The sequence below is a fragment of the Podarcis pityusensis genome, assembly GCF_964106645.2.
Source record: "Podarcis pityusensis genome assembly, chromosome: 1".
In the NCBI taxonomy this organism is placed as follows: domain Eukaryota; kingdom Metazoa; phylum Chordata; class Lepidosauria; order Squamata; family Lacertidae; genus Podarcis; species Podarcis pityusensis.
This window is the reverse complement of record NC_138028.1, coordinates 116,660,539-116,684,886: the sequence shown is the minus strand read 5'-3', so window position 1 is coordinate 116,684,886 and position 24,348 is coordinate 116,660,539.

Below are 24,348 nucleotides of genomic sequence, written 5' to 3'. Positions count from 1 at the left end.
GCTCTATGCAGCTCCACCCATATTTCAGACATCGTGATATATTGGTAAGTCATTATTTTTTGCTGGTGAAATATTACAATGTTGAAAACCAGATATTTCCCAACCCTGGTTTCCAGGCTCAATTCAAAGTGCTGGTTTTGACCTATAAAGCTTTATGTGGCTCTAGATATTACTGAACTACAACAGTCATTAACCCCAGCGAGCAGGGCCAATGGCTGGGGATGATGGGAATTGGAGTTCAGCAACATGTGGAGAATTAAAGGTTCCCTACACCTGCTTTATGGGATGTAGCAAGAAAATGGCTCTCTTCAACAGAGTCACACAAGAGAGACTGAAACACTGTTTGCTGGTAAGAAAGGGTGTTCTTGTTTTACACAGACACATTAGTAAAAGCTTTCCGTCTCCGGATTGCTCTATAAAGTGGGAACGTTCCTCCTGTTTGAAGAACTCAATGTACAATCAGATCAAAAGGAAAAACCATGTTCAAGAGATACTGAAATCTTTCAACTGAATGGCCCAGGGCTCTGGATTCTAATATGACAGGCATTTATAAGTGTAATTGATGGGAAAGTTAACAAAGCTGGGAAACAAAACGCCTCACATGCTTTGCCAATGCAAAGCTCCCTAAATTGAGAAAGGTTTTTATAGTAATGCATGTCCCATAAAAAAGATAATCTGCAACCACATCATCAAACAGTTATAAAAAAAAGTTCCTATAAATGAGCAAGCTAATTATATTGTTGGCAAACTGACATTATCTACAGCTAAATTCACTTGTTTGGTTTTCTGCTGAGCAAAAGTGTTTACAAAGTTCTCTTAGCTACAGGTTTTGTCCGTTTATCTCCCTTCACACCCACCCACTTTGCATAATATGTCAAGGACCCCCGCAGCCACAGGCTTACAGTACCTGGCAGCAGCAGAACTGCCGCCATTTTGATTTCTTAGAATGATCCGGAGCAATGCTTCATTGGAGGGCATTGTGAGAAATTAAAATGGCAGCTCCTCTACCTAGCCATTGGCACTCATTAGTCTGGAGTGCCAATTAAGGCGTGTGGGGTGTGTGTGGGTGCAGGGCAGGTGCTACTCAAATATGCTATTTGTTGATGCTTGCTATGTGGATCGGTAGTCAATGTAACCTAAGGAGCGTCCTGCTGGATCAGACCAAAGACTCAACTAGCCCAGCATCCTGTTCTCACAGTGGCCAACCAGGAAGCCCACAAGCAGAACCTGAGGGCAACAGCACTTTCCTCAGTTGCGATTCTCAGGAAATTGTTTTCAGAGACATACTGGCTCACACCGTTGAGATAGAACATAATCATCATGACCAGCAGTCACTGAATTTTTGTAAATTCTTCTTAAAAGCCATCCAGACTGGTGGCCATCGCTACATCTTGTGGGAGCGAGTTCTGTAATTTAGCAACATACTGTGCGAAGGAGGACTTTCTTTCGTCTCCCCTGAATCTTCTAATATTCAGCTTCATGGGTTGGTCCCAAGCTCTAGTATAAAGAGAGAAAACTTATCTCTGGGCTTTCCTCTGCTCTTTCCAGACAGGACCCACTATTTAAAGCTCTGCATCCGAGCACCCTTTTTTGCTCCAGATCTTTCTTCGCGAAATCCCATTCTTTAAAGCTCAATTGGACCAAACATCAATCTGCAGAAAACCCAAATTGATGTTTGTTCCGATTCAAATTTAAAGAGCAGGGTTTGTTTTGTTTTGTTTTGTTTTGGTTTGGTTTTTTTGCAAGGAAAGCTTGGGACATGGAGCATTAAAATGTGAACCTCTGCCTGGAAAGAGCAGGGCAAAAGGGAAGCCCTCTATCCATTTTCTCCATACCATTCACAATCTTTTTTATCATTATTTGAATCTGAGTTTTTAAAAAAATATATATTATAGTATATATGTGCCACCATATTTATTATATATTAGCATCCAGAATACACAAGAGTTAGTATCTTGCTCTACTTTTGTTATATGTAAAGGAGTACATTGGTGACTTCTTGTAGTTTAAAAAATACCAAATGAGATTCCTTGCTTCCATCATATATAAAGCATCATTTAAATAGCGTGCTCCCCATGCACATGGAGCTCCTTTGCTGTCTGTGGCAGAAGTGCATGAGTTCATGGAGGTCGTTCATAACCAGCAATTGTATCGTGTGAAAATCTCCTTAGTCAAAACTGTGTTATGGAAACCTCAGGATAACATATGAATAAATATTATTTTTAATTGGACTGGATTTTTATAAGTACATGGGATTTGCAGAATCACCGCTCAAATCTCATCAGAGGAAATTACACTGCATCTAGTAACCGTTATTGCAAAACATTTACTAACAGCATGAGTTTTCTGCTAGAATAACTCGCGAGATTAATGTGCAGGCACCTGAACGATGTTGCAAACTGCAGTTGCCTAAACAGCAAACACTTGGATATGGCTAGGAGCATGCATAATAATGCAGAAGCTCAGTAGCATAGCCTCTGTCCTTTTGTTAACAATGGCAGGAAATACAAAGAATCCCCTTCTGTGTGTGTACATACCAGATTACCATCTGGACTGCCCCATATTTCCTCTCTCCTCTGTAAGTGATAATAGATTAAAACAAATGCTACACATCATCACCATGGCTGATCTCCCAGCTCAATGGAAATCCATACCTCAAATATTTGTTGAAAATATTACAACCCTCCTTCTAGCAGATTAGTTAGTGCACTAGGAAAAGACAAGGCCTCACGGTTCTTATGCCACTTTGCATTTAGGGCTTTTTAATTTATGGCCTGTGAAAAGTTTTATTGTGCTGACTGACAAGGCCTGAGAGATTGAGGTTTCCTACTTCACATACTAGAGGATTTAGCGAGCATTAGTTGGCTCACGAAAAGGGATTACGCAACCTTTTAGTTATTCCACCAGCCAACCCCTACTGCATGGTCTGATGATGACTTTATACCTAAGCCCACAGATAATGCCTTGAAATTTATTACTGCACATTCAAATGATTTTTTTTGGTATGAATATCATTAAACATAAACTTTTATACACTGCATACCCTCCAACACTTTGAAGCCAAAATCCAGGATGCCATCTTCCCATTTTTAAAAAAGGTGAGATCACAGTGGCCATTGTGTGCGATCACAGCGATCAAAATGGCCGCCGTTCTTTCTTGATGAAAAACAAGATGTCCCAGTTTTTCCAGGACACTTGTTTTGTATGTACACTGCAAAGTTTTTTCTTATTAGTGAGTGACAAGGCATCCATTTTATGCAGTTGTAGTGGTAAGGCAATCCTGTGGCCTTGTTAAAGCAGCCGCCACTATGCCAGAGTTGCTGCTGTTGTATCTATAAGCTGTCCTTCATCTATCCAAAAACCAGGAAAATGTACAAAAAGCATGAGATAAACTTGTGTCATTACAATACAATGGAGCAGGGTAGGGTGGGGGGTATCTTTACATCAGCGTATCAAGCTGGGGATCTCAACAGCATAAACACAAAAATAACACTACAGGGCGAAAGGCATTGATGCAACAACAACAGCCATTACCACATAGTCTCTAGGAACATATCTGGCACCCACAAATCATGATGTTATTCTTAATGTCCCCACATTGGTCATTCATTGCTGGCACCAATCAACAAGCAACAATGGCACAAACACCAGAATGATACCCCTTGACCCATTCCATATCCTTGCCACACACAAAATATAAGCATGCTGCCAGAAAGAGCCCACAGCACCTTCTCTAGAATACTGCTTAGGAAGGCAACAAACACATAGCTCCATCTCTAAGTTATTGCAGTCTCCACAGTTGCAGATGATTAAAAATCTCTGTGCTATTGGCGTTTCCAAGAGTTCTTTTCAAGTCCTCAGAAGGAAGGGTTGCAAACCCTCAGTGGTTCCACGTTTACTGCTTCCCCTCTCCCGGATCATACAGAAGCTCAGGAAACAGAAGAGGGAAATCAAAACCTTTGTTGTGGGTGCAGGAGGCAGGAGGCTGAGGAGAAGGTTGGTGGGGGATGTTTGCCAGGGGCTCGCCATTGAATTTATTGGTGAGCCAGCGTGGTGTAGTGCCTAGAGGGTGAGACCAGGACTGAGGCGAGCCAGGTTGAGATCCTCATTCAGTGTCACCATCTTTCAGCCTGACCTTCCTCACAGAGTTGTTGTGAAAATAAAAATGAGGGTGGGTGGAGAGAACCAGATACCCCAACTTGAGCTGATTGGATGAAAGAGCTGGATGGAAATAATGTGCATGTGTTTTGTTGTAGCAGCTATTATCTTAGAACCCTACACTGGGAGGGAAGTGGGACTTACTCCTGGGAAAAGGATGTGACTAAACTTGCTCCCATTCCTTCAAACATCCTGAATCGCATCCCCCAAGACTGCCCATTTCTGGCCCCTCTTTTGCAGTCATAGTTATGATGGTGGCACAACCGTACTGACCATGAACTGTGACTCTTTTCCTGCAAAAAGCCACGAAGAGCAATGCACGGTTGCTTCCTCTTTCTCGGGAGTCTCTTTGCCGCGAAAGAAAGGGGGTGGGAGGGGACAACAACTCTGTACACTTCCCAAAATAACAAGCACAAAAAAATTACTTTTGTCTGTTGTGGGAATAGAAGTTACGGTAACCTTTAAAATGCTGCTTCCGCTCCGTATTTTTCAGGCTGAAGACCTTGACGTCCTCAGGGGAATTTTAGAAATGTCACGCAGAGATATCTGTTTGGAGTGAGATAATACCTGATGATTATGTAGGGAAATCATTCCTCGATGGGATATATCACGTACTACATATTACTAGCCACTAAAACTGTGGCTAAACAGCAGCAGCTGCACAGCTGTCCTTTAAGCACCAGAGAGTTATGAAAGGCAGAATATAAACTGGAAACAACAAAGCCAAGTTCTGAGTATTTCTTTTTGAGTCAGCAGGTGAAAGTGCCTGGAGGGCCAAATCCCTAAGAGGGACTGTTTGCTTGCAAAGGAGTTTTATTCGTTCATTCATTTGTTTGTTTATGGGAGTTACAGACAATTTTACAGTCACATTCTAAGCTTCTGAAGCCAAAGCTTGCAATTCTACATATTCCACAATGAATCGTAAATAAAACTCATCCCTGGGGAGAAAAACCAAATACTAAAACAGCAATAACTAATAGGCAACAGGACAGCACCCAGGGCCATCTGAAAGCATTTTGCTGTCTTAGGAGAAGGACAAGATGGTTCCTCATCAATAATAATAATAATAATAATAATAATAATTTATTTATACCCTGTCCATCTGGCTGGGTTCCCCAGCCACTCTGGATGGCTCCCAACAGAATATTAAAAACATGATAAAACATCAAAAATTAACAACTTCCCTAAACAGGGCTGCCTTCAGATGTCTTCTAAATGTCATATAGTTGTTTATTTCTTTGACATCTGATGGGAGGGCGTTCCACAGGGTGGGCGCCATTACCCAGAAGGCCCTCTGCCTGGTTCCCAGTAGCTCACTTCTCGCAGTGAGGGAACCGCCAGAAGGCCCTTGACGCTGGACCTCAGTGTCCGGGCTAAACAATGGGGGTGGAGATGCTCCTTCAGAAGCCATTTAGGGTCTGACCAAACATGAGTCTGACCAAACTGCGGGAGACGGTGGAAGACAGAAGTGCCTGGCGTGCTCTGGTCCATGGGGTCACGAAGAGTCGGACACGACTAAACGACTAAACAACAACAACATGTGTAAGTCCCTTCCAGGTGTAAAAGCTGACCAGAATGGCAGCTGAATCTTACTTCAACACAGGCAACGGGACAGTATGGGCACAGGGTAGGCTTCCTGATGTAGAATAGGATGTCCCTATTCTAATCAGAGAAATGTTGGAGTAGCTGATCTTTGAGTCCCTTTCCAGTGCTATGATAACCAGTACTAACCTTCATCTACTTCTTCTGCAGCAGAAGACGTCTTTAAAAATGGACTTGACCTTCTTCCTACAAGCCAAAAGTGAGCTGGCCAGGGTTTCAATGGGGTGCTATGCAGCAGTCCTTTTAATAGCAACTTGAAAACATTAGCAGGTGTTAAAAGCTTTTCTCCATGCTGTGAAAAGCTTTGCCTGTTGATCATCATCTGAAGTTGCTCTTAAAGGTACAAGAGCAGGCCAGGCTCTTTTTCTTTGTTTCTGGTCAGTTCTTAGGTCTACTTTTTAGGCAAGCCTCAAGGAATTCCACCTGGAGAACAACTCAACTGAAAAGGCCCTAGACCAGGAAGGGGTGATGCTTCAGGTAAGGGGACTAGCCAGGAAAGGGTCTTCCCCTACCTCTGCCCCAGATCTTAGAACATTATCTTCTGAGCATGAACAGTGAACTGCAAAACCCAATCAGAGCAATCCACTCCACTGTATCACCTCTGCACTAAGGTTAGGAATGGGAAGGAATATACAAAATAGACAACAGATAGAAAATACTCATTCAGGCACTAATTTCTCATAGTAACACTCTACTAAGGGAAGCAGTTCTGGATGAAGAGGATCCAAATGGCAGTTAGTCACAAGTAAGGATCGGTGAATCTGTCAATTTCAGATTCTCTTACTTTCTCATTTTTTCCAGTCTTACGTTCAGTTCTCCACATTCCCGTATCAATTTGAATTTTAATTTAAAACTTTTCATGAAAATTCATCAGAATATTAGAGCAAATTTATCCTAATGTATGCATTTTTGTACACAATTTCCCCTAGTCTATACATTATTTCCCCTAATATATTGCATTTATGTATGCTGTTTTCACTAATGCCTGCATTGTTATGCACATTTACCCTATTATATGCGTTTTTGTACACAATTTTAACTGTTTTCAACTATTTATGGTTTTATTGTACAGTGTGATATTTTAACTGCTGTAAACTACTTCAGTATATTACATATATACATATTCATACATACACACCAATACTTTTTAAATTGATTAATTAAGTAGTTGGAGAACGGCACTGCAAAATTCAGAGAAGTGCGAATTTCAATGGACGGTTGTGCTTTGGTTCACATATTGTTGTGGAAACTGAAAATTGGGTAGCGTTGCCTTCAGATGAGAAATAAATCTACTTTCTTATCTATCCCTAGTCACACCTGTGCTGATGGAGTTGGCTCTTCTGACCCATCTTTGCTGCAGTCAGGTGGCTCATAGGCAGCAGTCCTGGATGAGGAGCAGTCAAATGGTAGTTGGTCCTTTAAAGTGATTCTTCAAGGTTTCCTATAGCAGCCCAGAACATTGATAACAAGCCTGGCTGCTACATTTTCCAGCTTGCTGCCGTTCTCATGGCTTCACGTCACCCTTATTAAGCATATAATAAATGGAGAAGCACAACCGAAAAGTGTAGCTCAATAAATATGAAGGTGGCATGTTTTCATCAGTGCAACTAACCATCTGAACCAGTCTTTCCCAAACTTGGGTCTCCAGCTGCTTTTTGGATTACAGTTCCCATCATCCCTGACCACTGTGTTCTGATAGCTAGGGATGATGGACGTTGTAGTCCAAAAACAGCTGGAGACCCAAGTTTGGGAAACCCTGATCTAAATTTTCAATTCTAAAGCTTTATTCTTGGGTTCATCTTAATAGGGTGAGCAGAACAACTCACAGAAGTTTTAGGGCATTCTGAAACTGAGGCATCTTTTGAAATCTGATATTCAGCAGGGCGTACTTTTGTGTTTTTAAAGATATTCTGGCTCTGGGGTTTTGCTATAGCTAAGAATATTTCATTCCCAAAACAATATAGAAGAGGGTTTCCTCTTCTAATAATGAATAGTAGCATTTGTTTATTAAATTGTATGCTTACCCAACACTTTCCCCTCAGACAGACAATGTTTACAGCAGGCATAGGCAAACTTGGCCCTCCAGATGTTTTGAGACTACAATTCCCATCATCCCTGACCACTGGTCCTGTTAGCTAGGGATGATAGGAGTTGTAGTCCCAAAACATCTGGAGGGCCGAGTTTGCCTATGCCTGGCGTAGGCTTATGCAGCTGCAATTCCCACTCAGTTAAATAGTAATTATTCCCAGGTAAGCGTATATAAGATTGCAGTCCCCTTGATATTTTACAGTATCCAACATGCTCTTTAAATCCGTTGAATCAGTTAGAAGCCCCTTTATCACTTTCACCATAAAGAACACCTTAACCATAAAGAAAAACTTAAATACTCCCCAAATCATATATGCAGTTGAGTGACCCGCGTTCATTGCACAATAAAGTGTTTTCGTCATAAAGCAGCGCTCTCAGTATCGTTTTCATTGGCAAACACTAAGTATTGTGGAAGCTCTCATGATTGTGGCACTTGAAATATCCTTCTCCCACCAAATGATTTCCTCTGTAATTGATGTCATAAAGAATATCTGTGTTAAGTTGTCTTCATTTCCCCAGGTTTCAATCCTTATGATGATCAATTATTTATATACAGGCTAGATGAAAGGCAAGATTGTAATGACCCGGAGGACTTTAATAGTGACATCATAAATCTTGAGAGCGAAGCTCAAGTGGGTGATATTAACATAAAAACAGTGCTGGTTCAAGTATATTTCACTCTTTTCTCGAGGAAGCTCCTGAACTGCCTACAGATCTTCCCTCCTCCTTTTAATAGACTAGTAGCCTTATCCTATGCATTTTTACTCTGACATAAAATCCACTCACAGCAGGAGGAACAACCGCTAGGAGGAGCACAGAGAGAAGAAATGCTATGGGGCACCAGTAGCAAAACCAGACGCCTTCATCTGCCCCAGCTGCAACAAAACGTGTCTCTCTTGTATCAGTTTCTGCAGCCACAGCAGGCGCTGTAACTCCCCAATGTTTTGACTAAACCCCCATCAGACAAACTCTCCTGAGACAGAGGGATGGCAACACAAGCTAAATCCACTCAGTTCAATGAGGCTTTCTCCCAAGCATATCTGCAAAGCTTTCTCCCAAATATATTTGCAATACTTCACACAATATTTTCATGGTCTTATGTAGTTTTGGCCCCTGTGCACCATACACGTAAAGCACTGCGATACCTCTTTAACAGCCAGAGCTTCTCCCATAGAATTCTGGGAAATGTAGTTTGTTAAAGGTGCTGAGATTTATTAAGAGACCACTATTCCCCTTACAGAGCTACAGTTTACAGAGTGGTATATCAGTCCATCCATCTTAACAGGGAACTTTGGGAAATGGAGCTCTGTGAGGGGAAGAGAGGGTCTCTAAACAACTCTCAGAACCCTCAACAGTTCTCAGGATTATTTGGGGGTGGGGAGTGGGAACCATGACTATTAAGCTGGCATTAAACGTACAGTGCAGATGTGACTTTTAATTACTCTCACCCAGACTAAGACATTCCACTGGCAATCACTTTTGTGTTTGTGCAACTCCCATTCATTTTACCAGGACAACCAACAGGGGCTTTTTCAGTCCATTCTGAGCTTCATCATATGTTTCACAACTACGTCAGGTTGAAGTGTTTTCATAGAATCATAGAATTGTAGAGTTGGAAGGGACCCTGAGGATCATATAGTAGCCTTATCCAATGCATTTTTTCTCAGAAATAAAAGCCACTCACAGCGGGGATATGCAGCTGTTGTGCACAAAGTTTTATGCAGTTCATGTTTCCATCAAATTGTGTAATACAAATGTAAAATCAGGGTGTGTGTTTTCCCCCCAGCCAGAGCTCACCAGAACTCAGTTCCAGCACCTCTCAGGTGGGCACCATTGCCATTATAAGAGAACAAGGGAGGCGTTCATGGTGAGTTCATGGTGAAATTCATGGGAGTTTCAGATGTTGATGTCAAGGCACCTGTTGCTCTGCCAATCAGATGTGATTCTCAATGCGCAACTGACTGTGTCATCCATGTGTGACTTACTTTGACATCCCGACTGCTAAAAAACCCAGAAGGGGCCACTCAAACGGTGTCAGCAAAACAAGGAGCTAAAACCCAGCATAGCAATAATTGTTAACATAAAGATGCCATCAGGATACATGACGAGTCCCTTGTCATTTCACATTTCACGCAACACAAACGCGACAGCTTTCCCTTAAGATTGCTAGACATTAATCAAACGTACCTCCTCACTTGAGAAGATGAATGCTACCTAAGGAGGGAAGCCGCCAATATATTTACTGTGAGGTGGTTGTTTTTTTTAGCCCTGCAGACCATAAGGACACATGGTACTTCAGACCGCAGAACCACGTGAGAAGCCACCGTGTCACAGGGAATTTCTGCTCTCGTCCTGCACTGTCTTCTCATCTTGGTCTGTTGATTTCTCAAGGGCACTTTTCAAACCCAGTGAATTTTATTTAAGGGGGTTTCTTTTGTTGGGAGTAGGAGATGTGAGGATGCATAATCCTTTTGTGTGTTTCTTAGTCAATGTGACACAGCAACAGCTGTAAATTCATTCATTCATTGGAATTATTTCCTACAGCTTCCATTTATCTACAGAGACTTGCAGGAACCACATTCATATTCACCTGGGAAAGGAATTTGTCCTAGAACTTACTACAGTTGTACCTTGGATCCTGAACGCCTTGGTACTTGGACATTTTGGCTCCCGAATGCCACCAACCTGGAAGTGAGTGTTCCGGTTTGCGAACATTCTTTGGAATCCGAATGTCTGACGGGGCTTCCTTAGGACTGCTAAGGAGCTTCCTGCAGCCAATCAGAAACCGTGCTTTGGTTTCCGAACGTTTTGGAAGTCAAACGGACTTCTGGAACAGATTCCGTTCAACTTCCAAGGTATGACTGTACTTAGGACTGCTAAGCGTTGGCTCTTTAACCAACTTATTAAAGTAAACTTAAAATATATTTGCAACGACCAAATGACTTCTTGAGATATTGGGAGAAAACTTTCAGTTTAATGTTCGCCCATTACATATCTTACTAGAGATGGGGCACAATGGGTCAGTGTGTCTGGCTGTTAACCTAGAAGGTTGGTGGTTCGAGCCCACCCGGGGATGGCTGTTGGCAGAATTCCTTCATTGCAGAGGGTTCAACTAGATGATCCTTGGGGTCTCTTCCAACTCCCCAATTTTACGAAATTTCAAAAAGTTTTGTGTACAGCTACTGCTAGGGAACAGGACATAAAATGTGCCTGTCAGGATAAAGCAGCTTTCACCAACCTGAGTAATGCTGTGGACTTCAACTCCCCTTGGCCCACCCCAGACAAGGATATAGCAAAGGATCTTAGAATGTGGTTTGTTTGCTTTTTTACTTCAATGTCTGCCCCTAGTGGGCAAATGTAGCATGGCAATAGCTGAAAGAGTGAAAAGGGGCGAGCACACAGAATTAAACAGAGACATAAAATTCACCCAAGGGTTCTGGTTTAGCTGTGATTGTTCTCCTTTAAGTGGACCACAGCCACCATACTTTGCGGCTAGGTGAGCTGCAAGACACCACACCCTGTTTTTTGCCATTCAAATCAGGTAGGAAAACCAGTTGCTTTAACAAGATGCTGGTGAGCCAGTGTGGATGTTTAGCAAGCTGCCATGGTGTTGCATTAATTATTATTTATTTGGAAGATTTATATCCCGCCTCTCTGCTTGACCACAGGTCCCTAAGGGAACTGACAGTAAAGAAAAATCAATACCTATGCATGCCTTCCTCCCAATGCTTTATAACGCACACACAGGCCCTTATTGAGCAATATCTATTTGAAGTCAAAGGTAAAAAGGTAAAGGTAAAGGACCCCTGGATGGTTAAGTCCAGTCAAAGGTGACTACGGGGTTGCGGCGCTCATCTCGCTTCAGACCGAGGGAGCCAGCGTTTGTCCACAGACAGCTCTCCGGGTCATGCGGCCAGCAGGACTAAACCACTTCTGGTGCAACGGGAAACCAGAGCACATGGAAACTTTTACCTTCCCACCGCTATGGTACCTATTTATCTGCTTGCACTGGCGTGCTTTCAAACTGCTAAGTTGGCAGGAGCTGGGGCAGAGCAACTGGAGCTCACTCTGGGGATTCGAACCTCGACCTTCCGATCAGCAAGCCCAAGAGGCTCAGTGGTTTAGACCACAGCGCCACCCGCGACTGCTCCGCCAGGGAAGGATTATATCATCCCTTTGTTCTTTTTTTGTGTGTTGTTCATTCTGAAGGGTGGTCATACAAGCAGTCTCGGCTTGTGAGCAGCAAAAGAAGTGTTGAACCTGGCTGCGCGTGCAGGGATCCCTGAAGTACCTCTGTTCTGGGGATCTCGTTGCCTGTGCCACCCCTGCATTTTGCAGCTTGTGTCTCCTGCGTGGGATGGGATAGGGTAGGTGATGTAGTGAGGTCATGGCTCCCACATCGTCGCCATGTGTGGATTGTCTCCAGCCACGCATGGCTAATGTGAACAAGGGGAGGAGGGGCAAGCTGGTCAGCATGCCACATTGCCCATATATTGTCCTAGCTTCTCCTAAAATATATTGTTGCATAATTATTTAAACAACACTGGCTTTTTCTTTTCTGCAACCTAGCAACCCACTGTGACTGAAGCCCTTAAAGACATGCGTAGAAATTGTTTGCACATTCACGTCCTCGTCGTTCATTCATTCTGCTCTATTAGAGTCGAGCACTTTGGAGCCTCGGAATAACAAATAAAACAAAAGCACAACTGGCTTCCAATCTGTTCCTGCTGCTACATTAATATGTCACTTTATTGCATGCCAGAATGTCTCGCATCGGTGCTGCTCCTATCGGAGTATGTGGAGTTGTCGCCGTAATTGGAAAATTTAAAGCCAAATTTGTCAGGATCGGCCAGGAATTTGGGTTATGTAAACTTAGAGGACCTGAACCACGTTTGAGAAGGGCTGTAGCTCAGTTTTGCATGCCAAAGTTCCAGGGTTGATCACTCGCATGTCTGGGGGAGGGGACTTGGGGAGGGGGACGCTTCTGTCGGAAAGCCCAGAGGGTCTCTGCCATGAGTTAGATGGACCAATGGTCTTAGTATACAGCAGATTCCTGCATTGTTCCTATGAGGGACGGACCGACCAAGGGTGAACAGATCATCTTTGGTGAAAGGGAGTTGAAAGCAAAGAGGCAGTGTGGTGAAGTGGTTACCAGTGTCAGGCTTCAGGGAATCAGCTTCCTCCCCCATGGCCGTAAATGAGCAGATCAAATAAAATTAATTCCTACCAGTTAGTTTCTTTAATAAGCACAGTGAAGGACAAAAGAAAGCATCTAACCAGAATGGCGGTGCTCCCAATTAAAGTCACTTCCCACTCCATCCCTATTAATCCATGTCACTCCTATGTCTTGTAATCTGAGTTTGTAGTCTCTGTGCTTTCTGTTCTGAAACTTTCTGAGCTCTTCTTGACCTTGGGCTGAGTGGAGAAATGCTGTCCAGAGACTGTGAATCTGTTAACCCTCTCTCTTCCAGTGTTTCTTCTCCTAGTTGTTCCCTATCCAGTATTTCCCAGCTTCTCCTTCTGAACTATGCCCCTCTGCAAACCACTGTTCCAAATCCATACTGTCCTCCTGCTCCTGGGAAGATTCAAGATCAGGATCAGGGTGAGGGGGTGGCTCCCACCATTCCTCCTCATTCCACACGAATGAGGAAAGTTGTGAAAAGATGAAGTGTGGCTTGCAGGGAGAAGGCTCAAGGTATGGAAAATGTTCGCCCCGCCCCACAGCATTGGATTTGTTTTCCCACGTGATTTTTGGGTTCAGGTCACCTTGACATGCGCTCGTCTTGGGAATGTCTTGCAAACCCTCTCTGTCGCTAAATCTGATTTTCCCGTCCGCCCCCTGCCAACGCTGTTGCAAATATTCTGTCCCCTGGGCAATTGTATCAGGTGTTTCTCAACCACCCCTTTGAACCCGCAGCCTGCATTCCCCGTGCGGTTTGTGAATGTGCTCACTGGAATGCGCTCACAGTTGCCGGCTTCTCCCTCCTTGAACATGGTGCCATTTAATTTTTTTGGTCTCCTTGCCCTGTTTCACCCAAGCAAAGGAGTGCTTCAATGCTCTGGCAACAAGAAGAGACCATTCTGGCTGTCCAAGTGGCATCTCTCTCAGACGCCAAGCCAGTGCTCTTAAACCTTTTGCTTTGGAACCCAGCCAGCCAGTTCCTTTGATGTTCCTTGCTGTTGCAGCATGACTCCTTCGCTCCCCCTCCCCCACCACTCAGCACAGCACCAACAACAACGACACCTAGTGGGGAACAAAGAAAGCAGCAATAGCTGAAAATGCCTGGCACTGTATTGTAAAGTGATTTGTGCCCTGAGCCTTCCCTTCTAGCTAGGCTCTAATGCAGCCTTCCCCAACACAGAATCATAGAGTTGGAAGAAACCACGAGGCTCGTCTAGACCAAACCCCATGCAATGAAGGAATCTTTTGCCCAATGTGGATCACAAACCCATGACCCCGAGACTAGAGTCTCATGCTCTACCAACTGACCTACCCCAGCTCTTCAAAGATGGTATCCCCCAGACCCTTGGGTTTGCAATTCCACCATGGCTAGAGGTCAGGGGTGCTGAAAGTTGAACATCTGGAAGATGCTAGGGGTTGGGAAAGGCTGCTCTGCCGCATACAGGAGGGTAGATAGTGTAGAGAGCCAGTGTGGTGTAGTGGTTAGGAGTGGTAGACTCGTAATCTGGTGAACCAGGTTCGTGTCCCCGCTCCTCCACATCCTGCTGCTGGGTGACCTTGGGCCAGTCACACTTCTCTGAAGTCTCTGAGCCTCATTCACCTCACGGAGTGTTTGTTGTGGGGGAGGAAGGGAAAGGAGAATGTTAGCCGCTTTGAGATTCCTTCGGGTAGTGATAAAGCGGGATATCAAATCCAAACTCTTCTTCTTCTTCTTCTTCTTCTTCTAGATCAGGGCCAGCAAACTTTTTCAACAGGGGGCTGGTCCACTGTCCCCCAGACCTTGTGGGGGACTGGACTATATTTTTTGGGGGGAGGGGAATGAATTAATTCCTATGGCCCACAAATAACCCGGAGATGCATTTTAAATAAAAGCACACATTCTACTCATGTAAAAACATGCTGATTCCTGGACCATCCGCGGGCCAGATTTAGAAGGCGATTGGGCCAGATCCGGCCCCTGGACCTTAGTTTGCCTACCCATGATCTAGATTTCAAAAGCCATATTTATGGAATTTCCTTAATTCAGTGTTTCCTTAATTATCTCCCCTTGAGAACGAACGAACGAACAAACAAACAAACAAACAAACAAACAAAGCTATATCTTTAGGACCCACCTTATTTTTATAGAATCATAGAATTGAAGAGTTGGAAGGGACCCTGAACATCATCTAGTCCAATGCCCTGCAATGCAGGAATATGCAACTGTCACATATGGGGATCAAACCCTGGGACTGTAGGGTGAAGGGTGGGAAATAAATACCTAAATAATAAACTACCTTTTCAAAGGCATCCGACTCAGAGCGATGCAGCACAATAATTAAGGAGGTTTATTCGGAACGGAGTCTCAAGTCCTCTAGAGCTCAATGGGATTTGCTTCCCAAGTCTGCGCACACTGATGATTCTCCTTTGGAACTTGTCAGCGATCCAAGAGTTCTCCAGAAGTAAAGGGAAGCGAGCATTCCAAGGTAATAGATCATATTTTAATTTCAATCTTGTAGAAACTAGCTTTTCTACAACAACAACAAACATTAACGTTATCTTATTAAATCTGCTACACATGATAATATGTATGAAATTAGGAAACCCCATAAAGCACTCTTTCAAAGCAGGGCGATCTTAGTTATGTATTTATTTGTTACTTAATTTGGATCGTAAATATAAAATATAATATATATTAAATTAAAAACAATAATTTTATAACAGCAATACTGTTCTTTTGAGGGCACAACTGCACCTTCAAGGTGGCTTACAAATGTCATAGAATACAATATTGATAAGAATGACAAAACATAATAAAATAGACGCCTGATTGAAACCACATTTAACCTCCTGAAAACTGAACAATAGCAGTTAAAACAGCAGCAGCAATCAAGAAAAGAACAGTAGTTAATAAAAAGCAGTGTGAACTAAAAAGAAGAAGAAGTTTTAAGTTGTTTCTTAAAAGTTTCACAAGATGGAGTCACTCACATTTCCTGAAATAATGATTGGGCCACCACTGAAAAGGCCCTGTCCATTACTAATCCTGCTGTGATTTCCAAACCTAGAGCCACACCCCAGTAATTACTCTCCTACTCCTATGCCAAGCACAGCCTTAAATTTAAGCAAGTACAAACACACACCCCAAGCCTGTCACTCCTCTTAGCAACTAATCCTAGGCTAACATCTTGTTCTTGGGACAGTGTTGCCTGAAGCTCCACCCTTTATTTCTTCTGCTCTCTGAGAAACTCAAGGATAATATTTGTGGGTGTGCAACAAGGATGTTTGCTGCATGACTTGCGAAGGTGCTCTAAGCATGCATCTTCAAACATTTTCAGCACAATCCTATGCATGTTTACTTGGAAGTAAGGCACACAATTTTCTGTGGGGCTCATGACCAGGGATGAGTGACTAGGATTGAGGCCTTAATCTCCAAGTGCTGCCATAAGCAATTACTGCTTTGACATGTCACTGGATCCAATACTGGTTAAGTTTTGGGTTAGTTTTCTGATGTAAGGAAATACTCCTGACCAAATCAAGTGTGGATCTACACACAGGAAAAAACTGCTATAAATAAATCAGAAATTAGATAGTTATAACAAAAGAAAAATTAGAACTCTATGGAAAATCGCATATAAAATTTTTCTGCTCTCTGACGCCATCTGGTGTTGCATGTTTATATCACATTCAAATTGTTGTTTCTTTACTAATGTAGCTAATCCCCAAGGTGGAACTAGATATTTCAAAAAAATCAAATCCCTCTGACTCACTGAGCAGTATCCAGTACAATGCACTCAAACGTCTTGTCATCATCACATGGTGTTGTATCTTCTTGACCTCATTAAATCATCATATGCTGTCGTATCTGGATGAGGAAGAGAAAGAGAACTCAGTGGGAGGGATTCAACCTATGAGTCCCATCAGCAGAAGCCCTGTGCAAGGACTTTTACTCATGCAATAAGGTTTTCCCCCTCTCTTGCCATACACCCCATCTCTCTGGCTCTGTGTGGGCCAAGAGAACTCCCAGAATGTGGGGAGGGGGGCAGAGGAGTGGATCATTCCATCTGATGAGCTGAAATGCTTCCTTGATGGAATGATCGCCTTGGTGCAATGTTAAATTTCTCCGGAATGTTTCATCCTAAGATATCCCTCAAGCTGAGTAGGAAACAGTTCAGGCTGATCTTGTAATGTCTTGAGTACTTGTTCCACGATGACTATGCAGATGCTACTTAATCAGCCCTGGGCAATGACTCTGGAGTCTGTGGAATAATGTGAAACAACTGCCAGGCCAATCAAGGAATCATCTCCCCATTTATCAAGGAGAAAGTGCTTTTCAGACATCCCCCCAAATGGGCCCAAAGCAATGCTTTCTTTAACAAAAGGTCGGGTAATTTGTGGCGAGATATGGCTGATTCCTCATGAGCAATACACAGCAAGGAGTCTACTTTAATGCGATCTGAAGAAATGCAGGGAACTCCTTGGAATCAGATGAGAGAGAATGGGCAGAGTAATCTCGACAGGTTGATAGCAGTCGTAACATTAGATTAGAACAGGAACTGATGATGTTACGGTCTTGTAGATAGTCATTTTGCGGAAGATCCACATGTTTCTAATACTCTGGTTATTTAAAGGGACCATCTGGCCAGTTGGCTGTTTGATGTGCAAAAAATATAGCCGAATATTGCAAACGCAGCAAAAACAAGGCAGGGGGTAGCAGTTGCGAATATTGCCTATGTGGAACCAGAAGCAGCAATATACAGTGGTACCTCGGGTTACAAACACCTCGGGTTACAAACACTTTGGGTTACAGACTTTGCTAACCCGGAAGTAGTACCTGGGGTTAAGAACTTTACCTCAGGATGGGAACAGAAATCGCGCGCCGGTGGTGTGGCGGCAGCAGAAGGCCCCATTAGCTAAAGTGGTACCTCAGGTTAAGAACGGTTTCAGGTTAAGAATGGACCTCCGGAACAAATTACGGTAAGTTTGTAACCAGAGGTACCACTGTAACTGCAAAAGCAGTTTGGGTTTCCTGGAACATGAGATTGTGATACACATGGCAGAGTTGGATTTAGGGCAGTGAAACCGGTCCTGCCACGTCAGCTGCTGAGCCTAGGGGACACCGCAGGGTGTCACAACTGTGACGTAGTGAACTGAGCAGAATGGAAGGTAACAGAAATGTGTGTGTTTGTGTGTGACAAATTTTGGCCTCAGACAGGGAGCCATGCAAAATTGTGGCCCTGAAAAAGCACTTTTTGGGGATGCTGTGCTCTCACATGAGAGCGGGGGGCGGGGAATGTACATTTTGGTGAACCACATGAGACTAACTTTTGGCGGGCGAGATTGCGGCACGAGATCAGTGTCCAAAATGGCTGCTGTGGTCTCCTGCAGAAAAATGGAACGCCCCAGTTTTCTGGGGACAGTAGCAGGGTATGCACATCAGGTGTAAAAGATCAGGGTAAATAGGTGCATCTTCAACATTTACTGAAAGCTGAATATTGAAGAAGCCAAATTCCCTCCTCTTTGGGGAGGGAATCCCACAAATTGGGGGCTGCCACAGGGAAAGCTATCTCCCATACCACCCCCACCCCAAAGGAGGATAGAACTCCTTAGAGGGCCCCTTTGCTGAATTTAACACCAAGGAGGATTTATAAGAAGACGGTCTTTCAGATATTTGGAGCCTATGTTGTTTAGGGCTTTTAAAACACTAATGGGAGCACCTAGAAACAAACTGGCAGGATAAGAGGCTTATCCCAAAAAGCATGTACGTAGGAGATGCAATGTAACTTTCTCTCATTAAATTGGCTGTCCACCTGCTCAAGAATTGAAATGTGTGCCTACTGTTTAACCCTGCAGAGGTTAAGTGGCTGATTGAAACGTGAGTTGCGGCAGAATGTAAGCAGCCTTTCCACACAACCACTTGAAACCTTCCACTGAATTTGGTTCCTATTTCTCTTTGTTGCACTGCGAGTCCAAAGTAGCTGTCATTTGTCGCTAATTTATTATAAGCACATGTTGAGTAATAGGCCATAAAGCGTTTGCAGATTCTGTCTTTAGTTACATTGCACCGCTGGTGAATAAGAAATAAAAATGCTAAACTTTGTTTTGCAATGGGACGTTGATTAAAAGCCGCTTGAGTTTAAAATTTCCAACCGTCAAAAATGAAATGCCTTTGCATACTTCATATGCCAGTCCAGTCAGATGGTTTATTTTCCTACTGTGTATAAATAATGGATTTTGCGTTTTATATGAATCCATCATCAGACTGTGTTGAATTCTCAAACGATGGCAGTCTCAATTGTCTTGCAGTGAAGCTAACTAGCTGGAACTAATTCAGAAATGGCTCTAGACCATAATTATGCTAACCTAGGATATTAGGAAAGGCATCTCACCTGTGTCAGCCTTTTTTTTGAATAAATAGGAGCAAAGGTACTTCTGGAAGCTCTGCTATCCAGTCATAAAGTTAATCAAGTTATAAAGTTAATCAGGTTTTGTATTGTACTTTAAAAAAAATTAAACTGGTAGCAAAAACTACAAATGCCTCACGAGAATATAGCACCGAAACCTTCAAGCGTGATCAGAAATCACGACAAGCATTTATAATTAATCATCAATGAAGGAAGGATATTCTTCTTCCCCACTCCAACCCCAGCCCCCCATCTATGCTCACACATGCTCAAACATTAATCTTCTTAAAAATGTACGGGTGAAAACTTCAAGCTTCAAGCTTTGGAATGTTCATTGTTCATTCCAGTTTGGGGGTTAAAACTTTGGGGACAACTATTTTAGAATACAAAAGGAGCAAACTTAAGCCTCTGATATTTCACCTTCAAGCAAACAGAAAGAAGGGCAAAGGATGCCTTCTGGGATCAGGATTAGAATTTGTTGTTGTTGTTTAGTCGTGTCCGACTCTTCGTGACCCCATGGACCAGAGCACGCCAGGCACTTCTGTCTTCCACTGCCTCCCGCATTTTGATCAAACTCATGCTGGTAGCTTCAAGAACACTATCCAACCATCTCGTCCTCTGTGGTCCCCTTCTCCTTGTGCCCTCCATCTTTCCCAACATCAGGGTCTTTTCCAGGGATTCTTCTCTTCTCATGAGGTGGCCAAAGTATTGGGGCCTCAGCTTCAGGATCTGTCCTTCCAGTGAGCACTCAGGGCTGATTTCCTTAAGAATGGATAGGTTTGATCTTCTTGCAGTCCATGGGACTCTCAAGAGTCTCCTCCAGCACCATAATTCAAAAGCATCAATTCTTCGGCGATCAGCCTTCTTTATGGTCCAGCTCTCACTTCCATACTTCACTACTGGGAAAACCGTAGCTTTAACTATACGGACCTTTGTTGGCAAGGTGATGTCTCTGCTTTTTAAGATGCTGTCTAGGTTTGTCATTGCTTTTCTCCCAAGGAGCAGGCATCATACAGCATACATTTGATTGATCAGAACAGAGAAGAACTATAGTTGGGGTTGGGGTGGAATACCATCGCAAATATCAGCGCCTAAATCACAGTTTACAGTTGGGACCCATTGCTTTCCAACAGCTTCCTGACCCTTTTGGAAATTCAGTATGTATGCATGTATTTTTAAATTGTATACTTGTACCCAACCTTTCTTCCAAGGAGCTCAAGGCAACATTCATTGTTCTCTTCCTTCCCTGGATTTTACCCTCACAACAGCCCAGTGAGGTAGGTTAGGTTGAGAGGCAATGACTGGCCAAGGTCACCCAGTGAGCTGTATGTCTGAGTGGGGATTTGAACCCTGGCCTCCCAGGTCCTAGTCCAGCACTCTAACCACTGCGCCACACTGGTTCTCCTGACATGAAATACATTAAGTTTGCCCATGGATGTGGGGAGAGATAAGAAGATGGCCTGTCACACCAAGAAGGTTCTCCACTACCTCTGTGAGCTGTAGGAGCTGTGATATTGCTGTCTTCTCAGTGTTTAGGAGGCTTTAGACAAGTACCCCTTAATAAGGGGTCAGGCCTTATTAAGTCTTGCTATGTACTTCTAGAAGGGATGCGGGTGGCGCTGTGGGTGAAACCACAGAGCCTAGGACTTGCCGATCAGAAGGTCAGCGGTTCGAATCCCCGTGATGGGGTGAGCTCCCGTTGCTCGGTCCCTGCTCCTGCCAACCTAGCAGTTTGAAAGCATGTCAAAGTGCAAGTAGATAAATAGGTACCACTCCGGCGGGAAGGTAAACGGCATTTCTGTGCGCTGCTCTGGTTCACCAGAAGCGGCTTAGTCATGCTGGCCACATGACCCGGAAGCTGTACGCCGGCTCCCTCGGCCAATAAAGCGAGATAAGCACCGCAACCCCAGAGCCGGCCACGACTGGACCTAATGGTCAGGGGTCCCTTTACCTTTTATGCACTTCTAGAGTGGATTGTGCAATCTAGCCTGGTTGTTCCGCCACACTATAATACAGGAGTCGCCAAACTTTTTGAAGTGCAGACCCTCTAAGTACCCCTATTTTCCAGGGACAGACCCAATTTTACAGACACCATCCTGGTTTCTGATTTGATCCCAGAATGTTCCACTTTTCCTTGGGATGTCCCTATTTTCATTGGAGAAATATTGGAGTGTATGGAATTAGCTGACCCCCAAGCCATCTGAAGGCAGCCCTATATAGGGAAGTTTTTAAATGTTTGATGTTTAAGTACATTTTTAAATATGTTGGAAGCTGCCCAGAGTGACCGGGGCAATCCAGTCAGATGGGTGGGGTATAAATATAACAACAACAATAGCAATAATAATAATAATAATAATAATAATAATAATAATAATACAGTGGTAAAACATTAATGTTTTAATGTTGTTTTTAATCTTGTTTTTTAAGTTGTATTTCAATCAACTTGTTTTTATTATCGGTTGTTAGCCACCCTGAGCCCAGTCCTGGCTGGGGAGGGCGGGCTATAAATAAAATTTATTATTATTATTATTATTATTATTATTATTATTATTATTATTAACTTGGCTTTCAAACATCTCAGAAGTTGAACATTTTGGCTTTTGAACGCCGAAAACCCGGAAGTAAATGCTTAGGTTTTTCGAACGCTTTTTGGAAGCTGAACGTGCCACATGGCTTCTATATTGAGTTTCCCCAGACATAAAAGCTTCTGGAAATGCATGCTTCAATTTTCATTTGTTTCAGAAGTCCAACAATCTTCTGGAACAGATTATGTTCAAAAACTGAGGTACCACTGTATAGGGTTCAAAAAGTAAAAACCAGGAAACCCTGAAAGTGTCCTTCCACATTTGGAATCCTGGTAGTGTCCAGAAAAATCTGGACATAAGGCAGCCCTAAATAATAATAATAATAACCACTCCCCGCATAAAAACAGGGGCACCCTTTGCGTGGGCGCGCGCAGCCCCTGGATCTGGAGCGGCTCCATCAGCATAGGCTTGACTTCGCCTTCCTTCAGGGGGATACCTGGAGGTCTCCGCCTACCTCAGTCAGTTGTCCAATCCCGCCTGGGGGAAGCGCTGCCAAGGAGACCAGGCCAGGTGGGGGAGGGACTACCTGCCCACACAATAGAGGGAGGATCTTACCTGGGAATCCTCACTTGGCTCCAGAGCTTCTCCCACCCTGCCCACCCTCAGTTAATGTCTTGTTTTGCAGATTAACTTTTCTTCACAGGTATGCGGGTGCTGCTATGTTAAGGTCGCTGTTAAAGGGCCGGAAAGGAATTCCCCTGCATTGGCAGGTTTTGTCTTTCCTGTAGCAAAACGTCACAATTTTGGCGGTATCAGGCCTTGGGCGGAATCCTTTAGTCCATCTTCCTCTTTGCGGCGGCGATACCAGGGTTCCCCGTTAAAGGGGTTTCTGAAGGGAGGCTTTGACCGTATGCCAAGAGGTCATCATTGCTCTCCCCTGCAGGGGCGGCGTAACGGGGGCGGCTATCTCTGCTTGAACATATGTTCTCCAGAGCCGGCCCATCCCCCCCCCCAACACTGGATAACCCTGATGCTCCCTAGGTCCCCGGCTGGGGACTGGGGAGGGATAACGCCCAATGCCTGAGTCAAGGTCTACCCACATTTGAAATTTAATAAAGTTGTGGCCAATTTAATCCCATAACACGTTGTCTTGAGTTGTTATTCCACATGACGGGGGGGACCGCTCGGGATCTGGGGACTCTGCCTGTCCACGTAATAATAATAATAATAATAATAATAATAATAATAATAATAGACACCCCTATCTTCCTCATTGAAATGTTGAGGGTATGAGAGTCTGGTCACATCTGCAAACCAGAGAAATTGCTGCAGGCACCACCCCTGAAACTTCCCTCACACCACAGTTAAACTTTGAAAAAGGCCTTTCCATTCCTTCAAGCCTAATTTCAGCAGGAGGATGAAACTCTGCAAGCTCCAGAGAAGGCCTCTCAGACATATATGTGCCCATGGGCACCATGTTGACAACCCATGTTAGAATAAACATTTCACACACTCACCAAATTTTTTCAGAGCCTATTCTTAAATATGGTAGGTAAAGTGTATGGAAGCAGAAGCAATGTCAATGGGGAGGAAACCCCACAATTCCATAATGGTTCACTTGGGCCTGAAGGAAGAAAGAAATAAAAAGAGGTTATGTATAGAGGAATAAATGGAGAGGGAGGAAAAGTATTTCCTAGTTATTAGAAAAAAGGGCTAAGAATAGATACGAAGCAATTTCAGAACCTGTGAAACCAAAAGAGAGACAGGTGTATTAAGGATGTAAAGAGATTTATGGCACTCTGGAAGTAATTATTAAGACGGGACTACTCAGAGAAACAGCTAGAATGAATGGCAAAGACTCTTACCATCCTGTCAGCGAGATTTAACACGGGAAGATAGGAGGAAGGCCACTGATCATTACAGCTCATTATTTCCTACACTGGCTGGCAGCAGCTCTCCTGGATTTCAGCTTTTCTGGAAATGCTGGGAATCGAACCTGAGATCTCCAGCATGCAAAGCAGATGTTCTGCCCCAGAGCAACGGCCCTTTGTTGTGGTTCCTTTTCACCACAGAATCAATCTGTGACCACATCATATTAATTTTATTTGGTTTTACAAATCAAAATTAACGTTCAAAGTCACAAATAAAAACAAATACACAAGATTCTCCCGAATCTTTAGACTTCCCTCCACCCCTCCATGGCTTCCATACGTATCCTTTTCTACTGCATATTTTACGTTACTCCAATTATTTGATTGTCCATTATATCCAAAGTCGTTGTCACATTGCCAGTGTTATTAAAGCCCTGCTACTGAGTTCAGTTGTTTACAGTGGTCTTCCAAATATGAAATAAATCTCCCCCATTCTTTGTTAAAATTTTTATCTTCCTGGTTTCTGATTTTCCCGGTCATTT